This window comes from Lissotriton helveticus, chromosome 8, assembly GCF_964261635.1.
Source record: "Lissotriton helveticus chromosome 8, aLisHel1.1, whole genome shotgun sequence".
In the NCBI taxonomy this organism is placed as follows: Eukaryota; Metazoa; Chordata; class Amphibia; order Caudata; family Salamandridae; genus Lissotriton; species Lissotriton helveticus.
Window position 1 is genome coordinate 1,667,409,847 of NC_136069.1, and position 18,572 is coordinate 1,667,428,418.

Genomic DNA, 18,572 nt, shown 5'->3' on the forward strand with positions numbered 1-18,572 from the left:
TGGGTGCAGCAACAGAGTGTTAAAACCCTGATGAATCTGCCGTAAATTGCATTGGGCAGTGAAACATGTCGGTTGCAGGTAGTGGTATGCGACAATAAGCTACCAGCCTTTTTAACTCAACAGTGCATTCCTCATTTAATAATAAAGTAGTTTAGTGCATCTGCCTGTTGATTTTACTTCACCTTTACTCTGTACTGTTTTTGTCACGTATAGGACCTATGCTCTAAGCTCCTTGCTTTGCACCTGTTTCTTTAAACTTTTACTCTTTATTTTCTTCTTTTTTCACAAATTCTGGATAAGGAATGGTCACCTATGATGAGAAAGGGGCTGAGTATTTGGTAAATATCTGACCAAATTTTCCCCGAGGGTGTTCGCCCGTGAGGTGCCTTCCTCTCCGCCACACATTTTTTCTTTTTTAATTGTGTTTGTGTGGGTGCATGTATGGCCTTATTTAGGGCTGACATCATAGGTTGCGCCGAGTTGAATATATAGTGAACCCCCCAAAAACAATTGTTAGTGCTCACAAACAAGTTGTTTGTCTGGGACGGTGGGGCATTAGAGACAGTAGATACCTAAACATAGAATGTAGATAAGGTATATCCCGAATCTTACGTCAGAAGATTCCAGTGGAGAAGGTTCTCATGCCCGCTAGATGATTGCTAACTCGAGTCCTGGGTACAGGGATTTTTTGGATTGAATGTTTTTAAAATCACGTCAGGTTCTCAGCAGTGCACCTATACAAGTGCAGAAAGGACTGCTGTTCCTCTGACTTATGTTCTAGGCACTTATAGGGTAGGTCAAGCCAATTATAAGTGTATCCTCATGTATGTGTGTGTTTTCACTGTGTTTTCAACAAAGCACTGGCCCTGGACCTGGTTGAAGAGAGCCCAGGGACAATCAGAGTCGGTTACCACCAGTACCAGTCAGCAACAAATGGGGGTGCACAGGGCACGCAGGAGGACTTTGCAACACACGGAAGATATGCACAGCAAAAAGATGTTTCTTCGTTCTTCATTCGGACTTTTTTGTCAGGTGTGTCATGTTCATAAAGATATGTGCAAGTCTCAATAGGATAATGACACTGAACTGTTGAAGGCCTCATTTACTATATCTTGACATTGGGGCATGGCTAAGTAAGCCACGATGGCGGTTGTGTTTCGCTGAGGCTCCGCGATCGGGCCAGCATCCTACCCGGTTCCCGAGGTCGCCTAGAGCCGTTCGCACCGGAACCTACGGTCGGAACTCACCCGACACCCGGAGCGATCCTGCGGTCCCTACAATCCGCAGTCCAGCCGCATAAAAGACAACCACAACATCAGAGTCGCGCACCGGGTCATAAGATGGCGCCCTCGATCCCTTGACTCCGCGCCTGCAGCACCAGACGGACATCGGGGACACAGCGCCTACATGCTGCCACATCTACGGAGATCGTGAGACCGGTGGGAGCCAACTGCCGGGAGGCCCTCCCGCGGCGGACCCGACTAATCGGCGATACAAGGTCCTTGTCGGGAGCGAACCCGCCATTTTGAGCGGGACAAACTGCTGCCTCTCCGAGCATAGCCCAGCCCCAGGCGACCAACACAGCGGCAACACAGAATGGGGGAGCGCCTTTTTACAGGCACCAAAGACCTGGGGGCCCGCCGGTGCCCATCACGCCACAAGCACCCTCCCGGGGGACTCTGGAAAACCTGCCCAACTGACCCCAAAAAGGGCGCCCGAGGATCGTCGCGAGTGGGGGAGCGGACGCTGCAGCCCCCACGGAGTGCCTACATAACCGCCGATTGAAGGTGAGCCGTGCTCCCCAAAGTCCCCTCTGAAGAGCTCCCTTGGTTGGGCGCCCCCGGCAAGACCTCACTGCAGAGCTGCATACCCTCTCCCCTCAGTGCAAAAGGAATTGCCTGACCTCAACATGGAGGGGTGACAGCTCTCCCTTATTCCTGCATTGGAGCACCCTCAACAATGGGATGCAGGGCCCGACGCTAGCTGACCTACAACCCATGGTTAAAACACATCAAACCACGCAGCAGGAGGTCCTCCACCGCATGGCTGTCATAGAAGAGCGTGCAGACGATTTGGAAGGGCGGTCGAGATGCTGTAACATTTGCGTGCTGGGTCTGCTGGAGGGGATTGAAGGTTCGAACCCCCTGGACTAGATGGAGACATGGGTAAAATCTTTTACCCCAACCACAGACCGGACTGCATTCTTCTCCATCGAACGCACCCACAGGGTTCTGGCACGAAGACCGCCGCCAGGATTTGCCCCGAGACCAATGCTTGCAAAGTTCCTACACTTCCGCGACAGGGACGCTGTGCTCCGGGCGGCCCGAGTAGCAGGTTCCCTACAAGTGGAAAACAAGCAAATAATGGTTTTCCCGGACTATGCACGTACCGTTCAACAACAGAGATCCTCCTACCTCGACGTAAAGAGGCAACTCCGCACGAACAATGTTCAATATTCCTTGCTGTATCCAGCTTGCCTCAAGGTTCTACACAAGGGCTCCTCCATCTTCTTTGCCACCGCCGAGGAGGCACAGGACTGGGCGGACCAGCACTGCCCACTACAGTCCAGAGCAGAGACCCAGCGCAACTCCAGCCCCAAGCCACCACGATCCAGAAGACGCGGTCCGAAGCGACCCCACAATGGCACCACTAGAAGGTCCGGATCTACCCCCTAAGAGTCTCCAGACTTGATACAAATTGTAGGGGAACGCTGGGAGGCACTACAGGCGGTGATTGATCTGCAAACATCGCCCCTCACACAGGACATTGATCGACCCCCACATATATTCACATCATAGGGGGAAAATGACAACGATGAAACATTGTCCGGTGGGGGCTCCATCACACCCCCCCTGGTCACCCCACAAACAGCCGATTCTATCCTAGATGGACAACTGGGTGCCACTTCGATGTGAGAAGATCCCACGGACATTATCACGGGCGCCTGGCTCACGCTGGACTCCCTTTGCATCGTGCGTGCACTACCATTACAGTAATGCTTGCTCTAGCACGACATCCACTGATCCTTCAAAGGCCCGATCCACGCGTAGTCTCGCGTACACACACACTGCCACCCCGCAGATTCTTAGCACACCTTTCCCCTTGTAGGGAATTAGTTTGGACATATCGCCACCAGCGATGGGTCCTAAGTATTGGGACTGTTTCCCGACCCCAGTTCCGTCAGTTCTGACCTTGGTTCAGTTTCGTCCCACTCCCCTCATAGCATGGTACAAGTCAGGGCACATGGCACACATTAGACAGCACTATGGCGGGTCAGATGGGTGCCTCCCCCAGCCGGAGGGCTACTGGGTCTGCGGTCTCGACAGCTGCATGCCCCCCCTGAGGGCCGTAACGTGACACAGGATAATGGCAACTCAACAGTCGGACATAAGTGTCCTTACACTCAATGTCGGAGGCCTACACACACCGAGGAAGTGCTACACCACATGCTCATATATAAAACGCCAAAACGCCAGGATCGCATTCCTCCAGGAATCCCACCTCACTAGCACTGAAGCAGGCAAACTGCAGGCTAAATGGCGCGGCACAGTCTGTGCCACGACTTATTCGGCGTATGCACGCGGCGCCCTGATCTGAGTTAGGCCAGGGACTCCCTTCCAGGAACTCAGGCGGGTAGTGGACAAAGAAGGCAGATACGCTTTACTAGAGGGACTCCTAGATGGCCAAGCAGTCCTCTTAGGTAGCATTTACGCTCCCAGCATGGAACAGGACAAATTCTGGGACCATCTTACAGGGATCCTAGCTTAATTCACCGCTGTCCCCTGGATCCTGGGCGGGGATTACAATTGTACACTGGACATTGCCCTGGACCGCTCACACCCCCACCCTTGCGCTCCCCTGCCCCCAAGCAAACAGAGAAATTTCGGGCTTGGACCTCACACTGGGCTCTCACAGAGGTATGGCAACTCCATCACCCACATACCCGTATTTATTCATTTCACTCCACCCCACATAACCTACGGGTACGTCTAGACAGATTCCTCTGCTCCGCGCCGATTCTCCCCAAGATTTTATCCACGGATTATATGGGTAGGATCGTCTCGGACCATGATGCTCATATACTAAGACTAAGCTGGCGACCCCCACACCCCCCTATCCCCACCTGGCGTCTACCCCGAGATTGCCTAACTGATCTGATCTTTAAGCATGACCAAGCACAAAGCATACAAGACTTCTTCACCCACAATGCAGGCACGGCTTCATCAGTGTTAGTGGAATGGGACGCGTTCAAAGTAGTGGCCATTAAACAAATAACAGGGGTTCGACGGACATTAGAGCAGGCACACGCAAAGGCGGAGCAGCACCTCGCCACAACCACTAAACAAGACGACCTATCAGAGGAACAGGCGACACTCACGGCCGAGGCCAAAACAGCCTACCAAGCGGCCTGTGGTGACCTTCGTAGGTATAATTCCAGGACTTATGCCACCCGAATGCATAAAGAAAGAGATAAAACGGGAACGATGCTCACATGGTTGGCACGGCAGGACACAGACATAAAACCTGTTACTGAAATTGTTAACCTTGGAGGCACCCTGGTGCGCTCCCAGGACGAGATCCTTTTAGCGTTCCAATACTATTATGAGGGGGTATACAGCACTACGACCCCACCCTCACAGTCTTTAATAGACCATTTCCTCGATCCTCTAACGCTGCCTACAATCACGGAATCAGATAAGCTAGCATTAGACACAGCGATAGTGTCCACTGATATTACCCAAGCGCTGCATGCCCTATCCTGTAACAAGGCACTAGTATTGGACAGACTCCCGCTGGAGTATTACACGGCCTTTTCCTACCTATTGGTCCCGCGGTTAACACTGAGGTTTGCGACGGCCCTCGAACAAGGGATTTTAGCCAAATCCCTTAGGGAATCTATAATTGTAACCTTTTTGAAGCCGCATCGAGACCCACAACTCATGGCATCGTATCGTCCCATTACACTCCTCTCCACCGACTGTAAAATTCTGGGGAAAATATTGGCCGACAGATATATACAAATAATACGCCCCCTGGTTCATCCGGACCAATGCGGTTTCGTCCGAGGCAGAAACACATCCCAGAACATTCGTCGCATCTTTCATGTGCAGGATCAGGTGAAAGACATGCACCCCCGATCAGCCTGCCTCATCCTAGGCCTTGAGAAGGCTTTCAACACCCTCACCTGGCAGTATCTATTTTCCGTCTTACACCGCAATAATATCGGCCCCGTCCTTCTGGCAAACATGCGACTATTATACACAGGACTTACCCCACGGGTCCGATTAGGGACACGCATTTCCACAGAATTCGAGGTCCGAAAGGGCACGAGGCAAGGCTGCCCCTCTTGCCCCTCCTTTTCGCCCTTGCGGTCGAACCACTGGCTATAAGACTACGGCAGGAGGTCATACACTGGGGCATCCCAATCGCGGACGTCACTCATAGCGTCTCCATGTACGCAGACGATCTTTTAATATATATATGGGACATTACAGATGACCTAACACCTATATGGGCGACGCTCACTGAATTCGCGGACGCCTCCGGACTCAAAGTAAACTGGGACAAATCCACAGTGTACCCATTCCATCCAAATTTACCCCCTCGCGACATATGGATGGGAACTCAGAGGGTGTCCTGGAGTACGGAAGCTCCCCGGTACCTTGGGATCCGTCTTTACCATTCCCCAGCCAATATTTTTGAGGGCAACCATTGCAGGGCACTTGCTAGCAGTAGGTCAGCGGTCAGATTCTGGAACAGTCTCCCGTTGGCCTCGATTGGCCGAGTTGCTTTGGCTAAAATGATAATGCTCCCCCGGCTATTGTACCACTTCACAAACCTACCGGTGATCCCACCCAGAACTTTCTTTTGTGACCTTAACTCCCTTCTTGGCACGTTAATTTGGGGGTCGGGCAGACATAGAATAGCACTGAACTACCATTACCTACCACTCAGGGAGGCCTAGGAGCCCCATCCTTTGAGTCCTACTTTTTAGCGTAACAACTTCAATGGCTATCTTACTGGACGGCGGGCCGACACACAAATGAGACGCACACTCCGACAGGCAGGGTTCCCACTCCAGAACTTACTCGTCTTCTCCTCCCCGACACCAAGCCACGGCGTACTTACCCCCTACAAGTAACAGTGGCACGCCAATGCATGATCTGAGTTCACCGCATGATGCCCGGGACGCCCCCATACTCCCCACTGTTCCTGCTTGTTGGCTGGCCTAGGCACGAAACACACTATACAGCCAACATGCTAACGACGTGGACGGCATGCAGGATCACAGACATGGAGTCCCTCTTTGAAGACGGGCAGGTTAAATCATCCCAACGCCTCATGGACGAGTACGATCTCCCCCCGGGTCAGTTCCTACAGTATCGCCAACTCCTCGAATGCTTTCGCCCACATCACAACCTCCTGGCCGGGGAACCAAACACACACCCGGTCATACATACGATCTTACACATGGGGGTTGGGCGAAACTTAATCACCTGGCTATACAGGGCGCTCCGAGAACTTGCAAACACACCCTAACGACTTTACGCACCACCTGGGAGGATGAAATTGGACGTCCACTACATGAGACAGAATGGGCCAGAGCCCTTGAATTTCCAAAAAAGGTGTCCAGGAATTCCCGATTTAAAAATATACAATTTTATATACTCCACCGGGCGTATCTGACACCGACGTGCTTGCAAAAATTCTACCCCGACACACAGTTCCTCTGTCCCAGATGGCATTCCCCAAAAGCTGACTTTCACCACATGTTCTAGAGCTGTCCTACTCTTCAGCCCTTGTGGCACACTGTCCATGACGCTCTATGAGACCTCACGGGACTCACAACCTTGGACACCTGGGAGGCTAGCGCTCTAGGCATATTCAGTATACAGAAACACCTTAAAGCGCACAAGCATTTCATCTCACTAGCACTATTATTAGCCAAAGGCAGTATAGCCATGCACTGGCGATGTTAATGTTAATGTTAATGTTAATGTTAAAGTTAGTGAGTATTTATAGAGCGCACTTACACCGGGTGGCTTCATGGCGCTGACCGAAACATGATATGCTACAAGGTGAACTAAAGAGACAGCAGTGCTCACCACTATACCACATTGTATGCTTGCATAAACACCCAAGAGTTTCCTAAATTGCATAATATCAGTACTAGACCGAATTTCCAGAGAAAAGGAGTTCCAAAGTTTAGGAGCAAGGACCGCAAATCTGCGGCCCCCTTGGCGAACTCGCTTGAAGGTAGGGACAGTAAGAAGTGAAAGATGGGCAGAGCGGAGGCTTCGAGTAGGAACATATCTAGATATCAGGCTGTTGATGAACGCAGGACTTTTGCCATGTAAGGCTTTAAATACAAGGCAACCTGTTTTAAAAACACAGCGCTGAGAAATGGGAAGCCAATGTAGCTTTCTGAGCACAGGTGTAACTGGTTGCCATCTTGGTTGCCGGGAGACCAATCGAGCTGCCTGGTTTTGAACCAACTGCAGTCGCCTAAACAGATATAGTGGCATTCCCAGGTACACAGAGTTAGCATAATCCAGATGAGATATAATGGTGGCAGTTATAATCCGGATCAGAGCATCATGGGTGAAGAAGCGATGAATCTTCCTGATCTTGCGCATCTGGAAGAAACACTTCGAGAACAGAGTGCCAACCTGGGACTTCAATGTGAGTTCATTATTGAGGGAGACTCCCAATGTTTTTGCCGAGCTGGAAGGGAAAGGTGGTTGACCCAGCAGGCCAGTAGTGTGGGCCCCAGAATTTATAGCTGTCCCCGGTCAGAACAAGCTCTGTCTTACCGGGGTTCAGTCTAAGGGGGTTATGGTCCATCCACTGTTGTATGTATAGCATTGTAGCCTGAAAGTCCACAATAGAGCTGTCAGAGCCATCTATCTTAAAGACCAGCTGTAGGTCGTCTGCATAGTTGAACACTGTCACCTTTCTTTCCTTCAAGAATTGGATCAGAGGGGAAATATAAATATTAAATAAATGAGGGGACAGTGCTGAACCCTGAGGAACTCCACATGTGATTTTATGAGGGGGAGCCAGGAAGGGCCCTTGGCGAACCGCCCGGGACCTACCATCCAAAAAAGAGGAGAGCCAACAGGCGGCAGTGCCCTGAATGCCCGCACATTTGACACGGTCCCCCACGGGCCCCTCATTAGCGGCATGGGTAGGAGCTGTATACAAATGGGCGGCAGCGGAGGAGGAAGCACTGCGCAAAGAAGAGATCAAGGGGATCCGTAAACACCCCATCTCCATGGAGCGGGCAATACTGCTACACCGCTTTAAACAATCAACACGCAGTGAAGAGCCGGATGCCGGTCCGTCCAACCCCACTACTCCCCACCCACTAACGCAGGCCACAACTGCAGACCTTGGGCCCCCCCGACGGCACACTCGTGTTGTTGACAGTTGCACCCTACATCCTGTCGTACTAGACAATTGAGCCCCGTTACTAGCCCAATGTAGCCCTTTCCCACGCGGCACTGGTATGTTGCTGCACCACTCAGCGAGACGTACACCACCCAGACCTGTATCATATCTTCTATACCCACACTTCGTACTTACATGCACCTCTCCCCAGTGTACGCCCCGGTTCCAAGTACTACCGTTGCATAAAACCTACAGATCCGTTTCACGCATCACTGATGACATAATGGACTAATACAAATGCAGTATTTTTCATTGCTAGTATTTCTTGTTACATGACTTGTTATGCTCAAATTATGAAATGCCAATAAAAACAAGTTAAAAAAAAATACTATATCTTGACACACTGCAGAGCAACACGCCTTCCTGCTGTGCTGCCATGCCTCTAACTAAAATGGCAGGTATGTGCTGTATCTACAAGATATGGGGCATGCCTGTCCATCTCCCCAGCATCGGCGCACAAACAGCAGCTGTGCGCCAATGCAGACACCCTTGTGCCGTGGTGCAAGGGTGCCTGCGTTGCAGGGATGATTATTTATGTGCAAGAAGGAACACCTTCCTGCACATAAACAATCATTAAAGATGATATGCTGCTTCTATATGTACTGCAGAATGCAGCAAACATTGAAAGAACAAACAACAAGGAGAAATAACGTATTTATCCTCGTTGCGCTGCTCCTATGCCTCCCTTAGTGAGGCGTAGGATTCTGACGCATTCCCAGGTTTATTACACTTTGTACATCTGGGAATGTCTCAGGTTCCATGGATGTTGCATGAGAATACCCACAGTGTTGGACCTGTCAGCCTTAGGGCGGTCTCCCCCTACATTTTTGCCCCTTTTTGCCTCCCACTTGACCGTAAATTTTTTTGGACTTTGGACTCTGGGCACCTTACCACTGCTAAACAGTGCTACGGTGCAGGTGCTCTCCCCTAAAAACATGGTGACATTAACATATCTGCCACAGGCCCCTGCTACCACAGTGAGGCCTACCCCTCCAAAGGCTAACATTGGGAACCCCCCTTATGGTATAACCACTAACTGGGACATAATAAGTATGTCATGTTTGGTATGGTTAAAATGGTAGCGGGGAACCCTCTCTAGTGGGATATTAGGTTTGGGCACTATTGTCTTGGAAATTCCAGTTTTAGAAAGTGGACATTTTCCTGCCCTGCACTTAGTCAGAGCACTGTAGTCTCCCCTCTCCCATCAGTATGCTGATGGCCTCCCTGGACTGCGAGGAGGGAGTGGTTGATTCACACTTTTCCACCTGAATAGGCTGGGCCCGGCTGCCCCACAATAGACTTAACAAACCTGCCTTAGTCACTGTAGACAGCCAGGAGCCAGGTCAGGGAAAGCAGGGAACACCCCAGATCCTCCTAGACCCTTCCCGAAGCTTCTGCCCCCTTCTAGTTGTCAGGCACCTGGGTATAAAAAAGAGGGTCCTGGCCACACATCCTTGTTACACCACTGGATTAAGAAGAAACTCTGCTTGAGCAAAGACTGGTGCGCCAGGAGGATTGCCACTTTTGCTGAGGCTGACTGCTCCTAGGAACTGCTGCTCCAATTTGCTGAGCTGTCCTACTGCCTGCTGAACTTGCCCTGCCAGAGGGGAACTAAAGGTCACCTCCAGAGTGTCTCCATTGTCTTCTGACTGGCCTCTGGTTACTGGGGGATCACAAGGAAAATAAAGATTTCAAAGTCTGTCCCTGCAACGCTGAGCGCGCAGAACTGCGCCTAACTGAACACCTGCCTTGCTGGAAAAGGACTTTGTGCTTAAGATCACCCACCGCACGGAGTGCATGAGGCTGCGCCCAACTTGCAACTCAGATCGTCATCAACCATTGCCCCTGAATTCACCGCGGCTGTCCCGGGAACCTGAAAGCGATGTGTGCCTGTGACCGGAGGAAAGCGCTGTGTATGCTAATTTCATAGCTGTCGGCCCGGGAACCTGACAGTGCTGTGTGCCTCTGACCGGAGGAAAGCGCTGGGGGTGCCAGTTTCACCGCCGCCAGCCCGGGAGCCTCGGGAGCACTGTGCTCCTCTCCCTGCCGACGTCAGAGGGGAGCCGCACTGGGATTGGTACCAGCACGGGTTGTTGCTCTGCTTGGCAACAAGGGGCTCGCTGTCCAGAGGAGCCGCACTGAAGCCAAGGGAGCGCGAGGTAGCCCAACCCCGTTTCTGCGATCAGCTGTTGCTGGCAAAGGACGGAGAGGGGGAGAGACTGCGCCCCCCCATCCCTGGTAACCGCTCGGTACCGTCCAGGGAGAGGGTAGTGTTACCGTCTGGGGCGGGGCTGCGGGAGAGCACTCTCGGCCTCCCGCCTGGGTGGAATAAGGCAGTGGAGCGTGAGGGCCCGTACTTGCCCCTGGAGGAGCGGCAGCACCAGGGCCCGGGTACCAAAGTAATTGGACGTATCCGGAGAGGATATCTGGGGCACATATTTTGTTTTTACTTTGTGAAGCAAACACTGACAACGAAGTCAGCACTTCAGCTGACGGCACAATCGGGGGCACAGGGGTTTGACTACGACCTAACCAAGAGTGTGAGGGGTCCTGTGCACTAGGGAAGGCACCGACATTTAAAGGACCACACTATTCGGAGGCCGCAACTTGTTTTCCACTTGACTTTCCCCACACCTGGGTCAAGGGTTATTCCTACCCCACCTGCAAACGTATATTTCTTTTCCCAACCCCGAACATTATCCAAAGCAAACACGGAAGTGAGAACTACCTATGTATGGGGGATTTATGATGCTTTTGATCTTCCCAAAAATTTAGATAAAGATACTTTTATTTTTGCTAAAGCTGGTGTGGTGTCCTTTTTGTGGCATGTCACTGTGTTGTTGAGGGTGCGTGTTACACAAATACTTTACACATTGCCTCGTGAGTTAGGCCTCCCCACTCTGCGCCAAGCTACCAGAGGGTGGTCCGGGGTGTTTTTTGGACTTACCCTTTCAGACGCGGCGGTACCTATTTGGACTAGGGTGCATACCCCTTCCAACTAGAGACCCCATTTCTAACACACACCAACACCCATGGACGCCCCTTTTCTGTAGAGTAATGTGTGAAAGGGGCCCACATTTACAAGGCCATGAAAAGTCATGCAGGTTGACTTTACATGGCCTTGTAAACATGGGAAGGCACACTGCGCCGCCGGTGCATCTAAAAAAGTTATTCGGTGGCGGCTAGTAAATGAGACCCTGAGTGTCGACTGCTGCAGATAAGGCCTTGGAAAGCACCTATGTACATGATGCAGAGCAGAAGGCTTCACCTCCAAGGAGTCTACTAAAATGCCCTGATTTCAAAGATGCTACTTTGAACTCTCCTCTAGTCTTTAGGTTTTACGAGAACAGCACATAGGCAGTTGTTCATACTGTGCTTAGGGTCACCCCATGGGTTGTTTAGGATCACCAATCACAGGAGCCTTTTTTAGGTCTGATGGAGTCTAAAAATTGTTTGTTTCTAAAAGCATATGTAATAGCCTGAGCGTTTTTTCCACTGCCGAAGCTGTTGACCATTGTCTATGAAAGAGTTTATCAATTTTATAGGATATCGCTTGCCGTGAACTCTGTGGAGCCTGGTACACCCAGGGTTCTGCTCGCCTACTGTGCTTTTGTCTTTTCATCTGAGTGCTGTATTTTCTGACTTGTAACCGTGCTGTCTGTCGTCTGTCTGTCTGTCTGTCTGTCTGTCTGTCTGTCTATCTATCTATCTATCTATCTATCTATCTATCTATCTATCTATCTATCTATCTAGCTACCTATCTAAAAACAATACCCTTTCAAGCAAAGATTGATGCATACATTATGCTGAAAAGAAGCAGAGAACTTTGAGTAGTTCTCCAGTTTAGGTGGAGAGCAGCTCCTTTATAAGGCACCCTATAACACCAGAGACTGAATTTGCTCACCTCAAATGTCTGCTTTTTTATCAAGGTTTTTAAGCATAGTATTAGCATAGTGCAATCCACTCCAATATAGAAAGGGACAAAGTATGTTGCCAGTTCTACAACAAAGTCTTTAAGAATAGGATTAGCATCAGTGACAGCCATGCTGAGCTGTAAAATGACAAAAGCCCTTAACCACTTTAGGCACAGAGGTACAGCTTTGAATTAGTAAAATACCAACCAAGCCAAACTGAAATGAATAAAAGCAACCCCTGACATGCATCTAGGGGAACCTATTGAACCCAGATATTTCTGAAAACTAGACACCTGGGGTAGCCCAAGGCGGTATGGCTTGCAAGGATCCCCCAACGTTTTCTTACCCAGAATCCCCTGCAAACCTCAAAGTTAGCTAAACAATTCCCGTTTTCCTCACATTTCAGGGTAGGAAAGTTGTGGGATCACCACCCAGCATTCCTCCCCGCCTCTTGATAAAAATGCTACCTCACTTGTGTGGGTGGGCCAAGTGGCCGAGACAGGAAAGGAAACGTACTGTGGAGTCATACAAATTATCAATCCTAAAATGACCTGGTTTTGCAAGGGGGTCATGTGCATTTTTGGTTCAGGGCTTGGTAGCCATCTAAGGAAATGGAGGAAGGTAGGATCCTTCTAGCATGGTTGCCCCCAGTTTCTGCCTGGTATCAGTGTGTTTTTGACTAGTATGCTGGGATCCTGCTAATCAGGACCCCAGTAACTTTGCTTTCTTCCCTAAATTGGTTATGGCAAGTACTGTGATACCTCCAAAATTGGCTACTGGGGTACCCGTATGAGTACCTAGTATATGATACTATGGTTCCCAGGGCAGTGGTACACCAGGGATCTCTCATGGGCTGCAGCATGTTTTGTGCCACCCATGGGACTCCATTAAACTGCATCTCTATCTCAAGTTCTAGTGCTTGCATTATCCTTGACCCAGCAGAGCTCTGCTCTGGACACAGTGAAGGGTTACCTTTCTGCCAACTCAGCATTTTTGTGTTTGCCGCACCATCCCTCGCTCTTCAAGTCACTGGTTGTGGCTAGTTTCCTTAAAGGCATGCAACATACATTTTCCCCCACACCATTCATAATGCCTCAGTGGGACTTTGTAGTAATCAGGACAACATAGGTATGATGAAGGCAACGCAGGTTTATTGAAGAGTAAATAAAGCAGGTAAGAAGGTCTCTGTAAGCTCCATCAATAGTGCCGGACTTCAATTTGGTTCTCACTTTTCTAATTTGTTCACCATTTGAGCCTCCCCACAGTTGCCCTCTTACGCTTCTAACTTTAAAAACAGTCTTCTTAGTGGCAATTTCATTGGCCAGGAGGGTCAGCGAATTACAGGCACTCTCGGCACACCCTCCTTACATCACTTTTTATCAAGAAAAGCTGGTTCTCCTAACACGTGCCTCCTTCAGCTGCGGTCCGTGCAGGTAACAGTGGTGGAGCAGTGGGGCCGCATTGGGGGGGGGGGGGTGGTTCGAGGGATGATGCAGAGGGAAACAATGTTTTTTAATTACATTTTCCTTATCCATCATCCCTCGAAATCCCCCCAACATGGCCCCACCGCTGTTACCTGCACGGACCGCGGCTGGCCTCCTTCCTTCCAAAGGTTGTGGCTTCATTACATGTAGGCCAGAACATCACCCTGTCTACTTTCTTTACCCCACCTCATCCCTCCAAAGAGGAGGAGAGACTCCACCATCAGGATGCAAAAATAACGTTGTTGTTCTACCTTGACTGCACAAGAGAATTCTGTGTGGACGATTAACTGTTCTTGGGATATGTGGGAGCAAAAAAGGGAAGTGTAGGAAGCTGGCTCTCTATATAGTGTACTAGAAAAAAGAACACTGTAGATAACACATATGCTCTCCTTTTGTGGTAGTGCGGGCGAGCAGTTAGGCTTATCAGAGCGTAGTGCTAAGTGTTTTGTGAAACCAAGAACTTTGTTCAAAAGTAAGTACTGTTTGTATTATTAATTTTTACAGGTGAGTAAACGTTTCAAAATGTGCCTTTACAGACAATGCAATTCTATGAGAGGAAAAGTCATGCTTGCATAAAAGTGTGTACAGTTAGTTTCAGAGGTTCACCTTCAAGGTTTTGGGTCGTTGTAGGCCAAGGTTCAAAGTACTTTGTAAACTGACATGATTTAGCTGGGAGCAGGGTGCAGGTGAGGTTGGTAGTTGTGCACATGACAGAGAAGGGGGGGCACCTAGATACCGACTGCATAGGGGGACTTGTGGACTAGTCAGAGAACTCCCATAGAGGGGCTTAGATCTCATAAGCCTTTAGAACAAGGGAGCACAGCCGGCTCATCGGAACCCATAGTAGATAAGTTGGCAGGGCCAAATGCTAAAAGGGCATCCTTGTGGTAGGGGACAAACAGCTGGCAGGCACAAAATCAGGATAGCTGGGCTACTCTTAAAGTGGCTGTCAGAGATGCTGACGTCCCTCAACGGCTGAGCAGTCATGGTACAGTGATAATCCGGAATAGTTTCCCACTGTTGGTGTTTGGTGCAGGGCGTCTGGTATCCCGGCTCCAGTTGGTCCTGGTTTCTCCACACGTGGTGGGAAGACACAACTGACCCTCTTGGGCGTGGACACTTTTTCATGGTCCTCTGTAGCATCGGTCAGCCTGGGGAGCTGCAAGGCGGTAGACCGGACTCTGCTCAATGGTGCCTGCGAACCACTGGGGAGTAGCTTCTCTACCCCAATGAAGATTGTTGGTGATTTTCAAAGTGCTGGCAGGCTACCTGTGCTTGTTGTAGTTCTCCAGATGCAGGAAAAGCCACTCTGTCATGATTGTCGAGAGAGTTTGTGATCTTGCAGAGTTTTTTTTGTTATAAATCTTTTTATTATTTATAGAAAAACAAAGAACAAAAAGGCGTATCAAGTGCAATACAGTCAATGATGGATGTTAAATCAAACAATTGTAAAATCAGGATATTAGCGGGACATCAAACAGGAAACTGAGACCCAACGCCTATAGTTAGTCAAAAAATACAAGGACAAATTACATTTACGATATACCCTCAGCGTGCAGCACTCAGGTCCCGCCCACCTACTGAATCAGGATATCTAAGCTTGTGTAGCCCCCTCGATATTTAAGTCATATGCAGGATAAATTATCGACATCTACATCTACCATAAATGAGTCAGAATCGTAGAGCTTGTACTGCCACCCGATACTGCAATATAAACAGGATAAATGACGGATATTCGTACTTGGAGAGACCAAGAAAAAGAAAAGAAACAAAAAGAAAAATAAACAGCGCAGTAAGCGCAACTCCCCACCCCCCACCCTGCACCCCTGCATATAGCTTACGCTCGACCCCAACAAGCAGTGTGACCCCATCTAAACTAAATTAACTAAAAGTAGTAATCGGAGGAGGACCTTCGTTTAGGCTCCCGGCCTCTCCCTGCCACCACATTTGAGCCTCCCCTTTATTTACAGAATAACTAGATATTACTCAAACAGACTGAGAGTCGGGGAATAGTCTTTCGCCAAGTTCACCCCTGTTACCAATGTTTTGTAAGTGAGTCCCACACATCCACCAAGCCAATAAATGTCTCCAAATGGTTAGTTGTTCTCAGCCTTGGCCCGCTCGATCAGGGGCACGGATAATTCCTAGCCGGACTGCCGCCATCTCAAGAGAGTAGAAGGGCCAAAGATAGTCGTCCAGCTGCACACGGAAGCAAGCCGGGAACAACTGGGCATATTCGACCACACTGTCTCTGAATTCCGTCCGTACCGACAAGAACCCCCGGCAATGTTTCCAGGCCAGTTGAATAGAGTCTGGGAAGGAGGAAAGGGCCATACAGTCAAACCACCCTTGAGTCTCAGTCCGATCAGTCAGTAGACTAGCGCCACGCAGACTTTCCACCACCAGAGCTGCCGTTGAGTGCCAGGCTTCATCCAGGACCTTCAGTGGTCGGAAAGTTGTAGATGTATAGTCTAGACACTCCTGAATCTCCGGTTTTCTGGGGTATACGTCATTGGTTGGTTTGGCTGCTGCGGGCATCCTGGCTCTCGGTTTGTCGATCGGTGGGGTAATAGTCGTTCTCATTAGCCCCAGTTCAGAAGTTATAGCGAGCAATTTATTTTCCAAGGCTCGGGCTCTCTGGCCCAGGGAAGAGTATAGGTTTCCGATAGCCGCCATGACAGCTCCAATCGTCGGTCCAGCCCCGGCCAGCGCTAATTCTTCTCCCCCATCGTCGACATTCTTACCATCCTTGGACAGGATATATCGGCCTAAGTGGTGTGTTCGATCTTTCTCGGTCACTTTGGAGGAGCGAGTCTGATTTGTGATTAGTTCAAACTCTGGCGCCATTACGTTCTTCTTGATCGCGGCGTGAGCCCCGTGTCTATAGATATAGACCCCGCTTTGCTGTAAAGTCCCAGTCCAGATGTTAACCCATCGATTTGTTGGGATATTTCAGGGTAATGTTCAGGATTGCGCCCATATCCATCGGGCCGAGTCCCAAATAATGTCCAAATCGATCATACTCCGGGCTGCGTGAATTGGGGGGATCCAAATATTTTCCGCCGTGCTATTTTATCGCTCCACTTGCGCCACTAATCAATTCGGATGTTTGCCGCTGGAATTGGGCAAAACTCCACCTCCATGTCAGTGACCGGTCCCTCCCGGACATTTATGGCCGATGTTGTTCAACTAGTGGCCGGCTGCTCCCTTACTCGAGGCCCCGGCTCAAATGCTGATGTAGGCCGCAAAGTTCAAGGCGACGTTTCTCCATCCTAGAAGCTGGTGGATCGCTAGGGATCACACGATCAGGCGTCGTTACGATTCATCTGTACGAGGGTGTTGCATAGGCGCAGGATAAGTAACAGGATCTTGTGGCAGGATAAGGAGGTCTACGGAGCCGGGAGCCTAAGCGGCCATCTTGGTCGCCATCTTGGCTCCTCCCCGATCTTGCAGAGTTTTGTGACAAAAGTTGACAGCTCATCTTCAGTTCTCACTGGGCAGTGACTCTTCTTCATCCTTCTTCTCTTGATCTTTCAAATCTGAGTTCTTGGGTTCAGCGGTGCCCCCTAAATTCTCAATTTAGGGGCATTAAGGGGATTAACAGGTAGTAGCCAATCTGCTGCCTACCTTTAGAATGTCTACACCCTCTATATAACCACTTCCTGCGGGAAGTGGGCATTACCCTGACCGTAAAATACTAATTCTGTCCAAACAAGATGGAGGCATTTGAAAAGGTGGTGTCCACATCAGCTAGTCCACCTTAGGGGTGGTTCTGGCATGTGTAGGACACACCTCGTAATCTTACTAGTTTTCTGGCCTATCGTGCCACCACAATTTGGGGTCAGGACAAGGGGCGGGCATTTCCACTATCTTTCGAGGCCAAGGTAGCATAACAAAGGTGGCATGGCCTTTGAAGCTTCCCGCCCTGGAATACAGATCCTGCTTGGAGGCGGTGTAAACACCTCAGCTCAGAGCATGCTTTGTTCTTGGCCTGTGAGAGTGATGGCTCTCACCTCAGGAGGTCATCAACATGTCTGTGGATGCAGGCTGGTCAAGACCAGTGAGTCAGCACACTAGTAGTCAGTAGATTTTCAGGGGTACCTCTAAGGTGCATTTATTCAAAAGTCCAACACTGGCATCAGTGTGGGTTTATTAATATGAGATGTTTGGTACCAAACATCTATGGGTACAGTTAAGCCATCCTGAGGCTGGGGGACTCATCATAGAGAGTGTCCAGCCCATATACTCGTTATGGCTTCTCTGTGCATTTATGATATCTTAAGAATCAACTTAGATTTCACAGGGACACATCCACTCATGCAGATATGCACACACATGGGGTATAGTGCACCCTGCCTTAGGGCTGTAAGGCCTGCTTTAGGGGTGATTTACCTATATCACAGGCTGTGTTTTGCAGGAATGGCACACAGGGATGTGTGCAATGTCAACTTTTCACTTTTCTCTGCACCAAGGCACACAGACTGCAATGGCAGTTTGCATGTGCTTGGTGAGGGGTCCCTAAGGGTGGCAAAATTAATGCTGCAGCTCTTATGGACCCTCTTCAGTCACAAAGCCCTAGGTGTCAGGGGTGCCAATTGTGGAACAATGGTACAGTTTAGGAAAAGAACACTGGCACTGGGGACCTGGTTAGCAGGAACCCAGTACACTGTCTGTCAAGGTTGCATCAGATACCAGGCAAAAAGTGAGGGGTAACCATGTGAAA

At 49.9% G+C, this 18,572-nt stretch overlaps 1 protein-coding gene across 5 annotated transcripts in view; it reads left to right on the forward strand.

The window, feature by feature from the left end:
• Positions 1-18,572, forward strand: part of LOC144773613 (transient receptor potential cation channel subfamily M member 2-like) — a 1,994,366-nt gene that overhangs the window by 1,738,454 nt on the left and 237,340 nt on the right. The gene's annotated exons all lie outside the window — the stretch shown is intronic.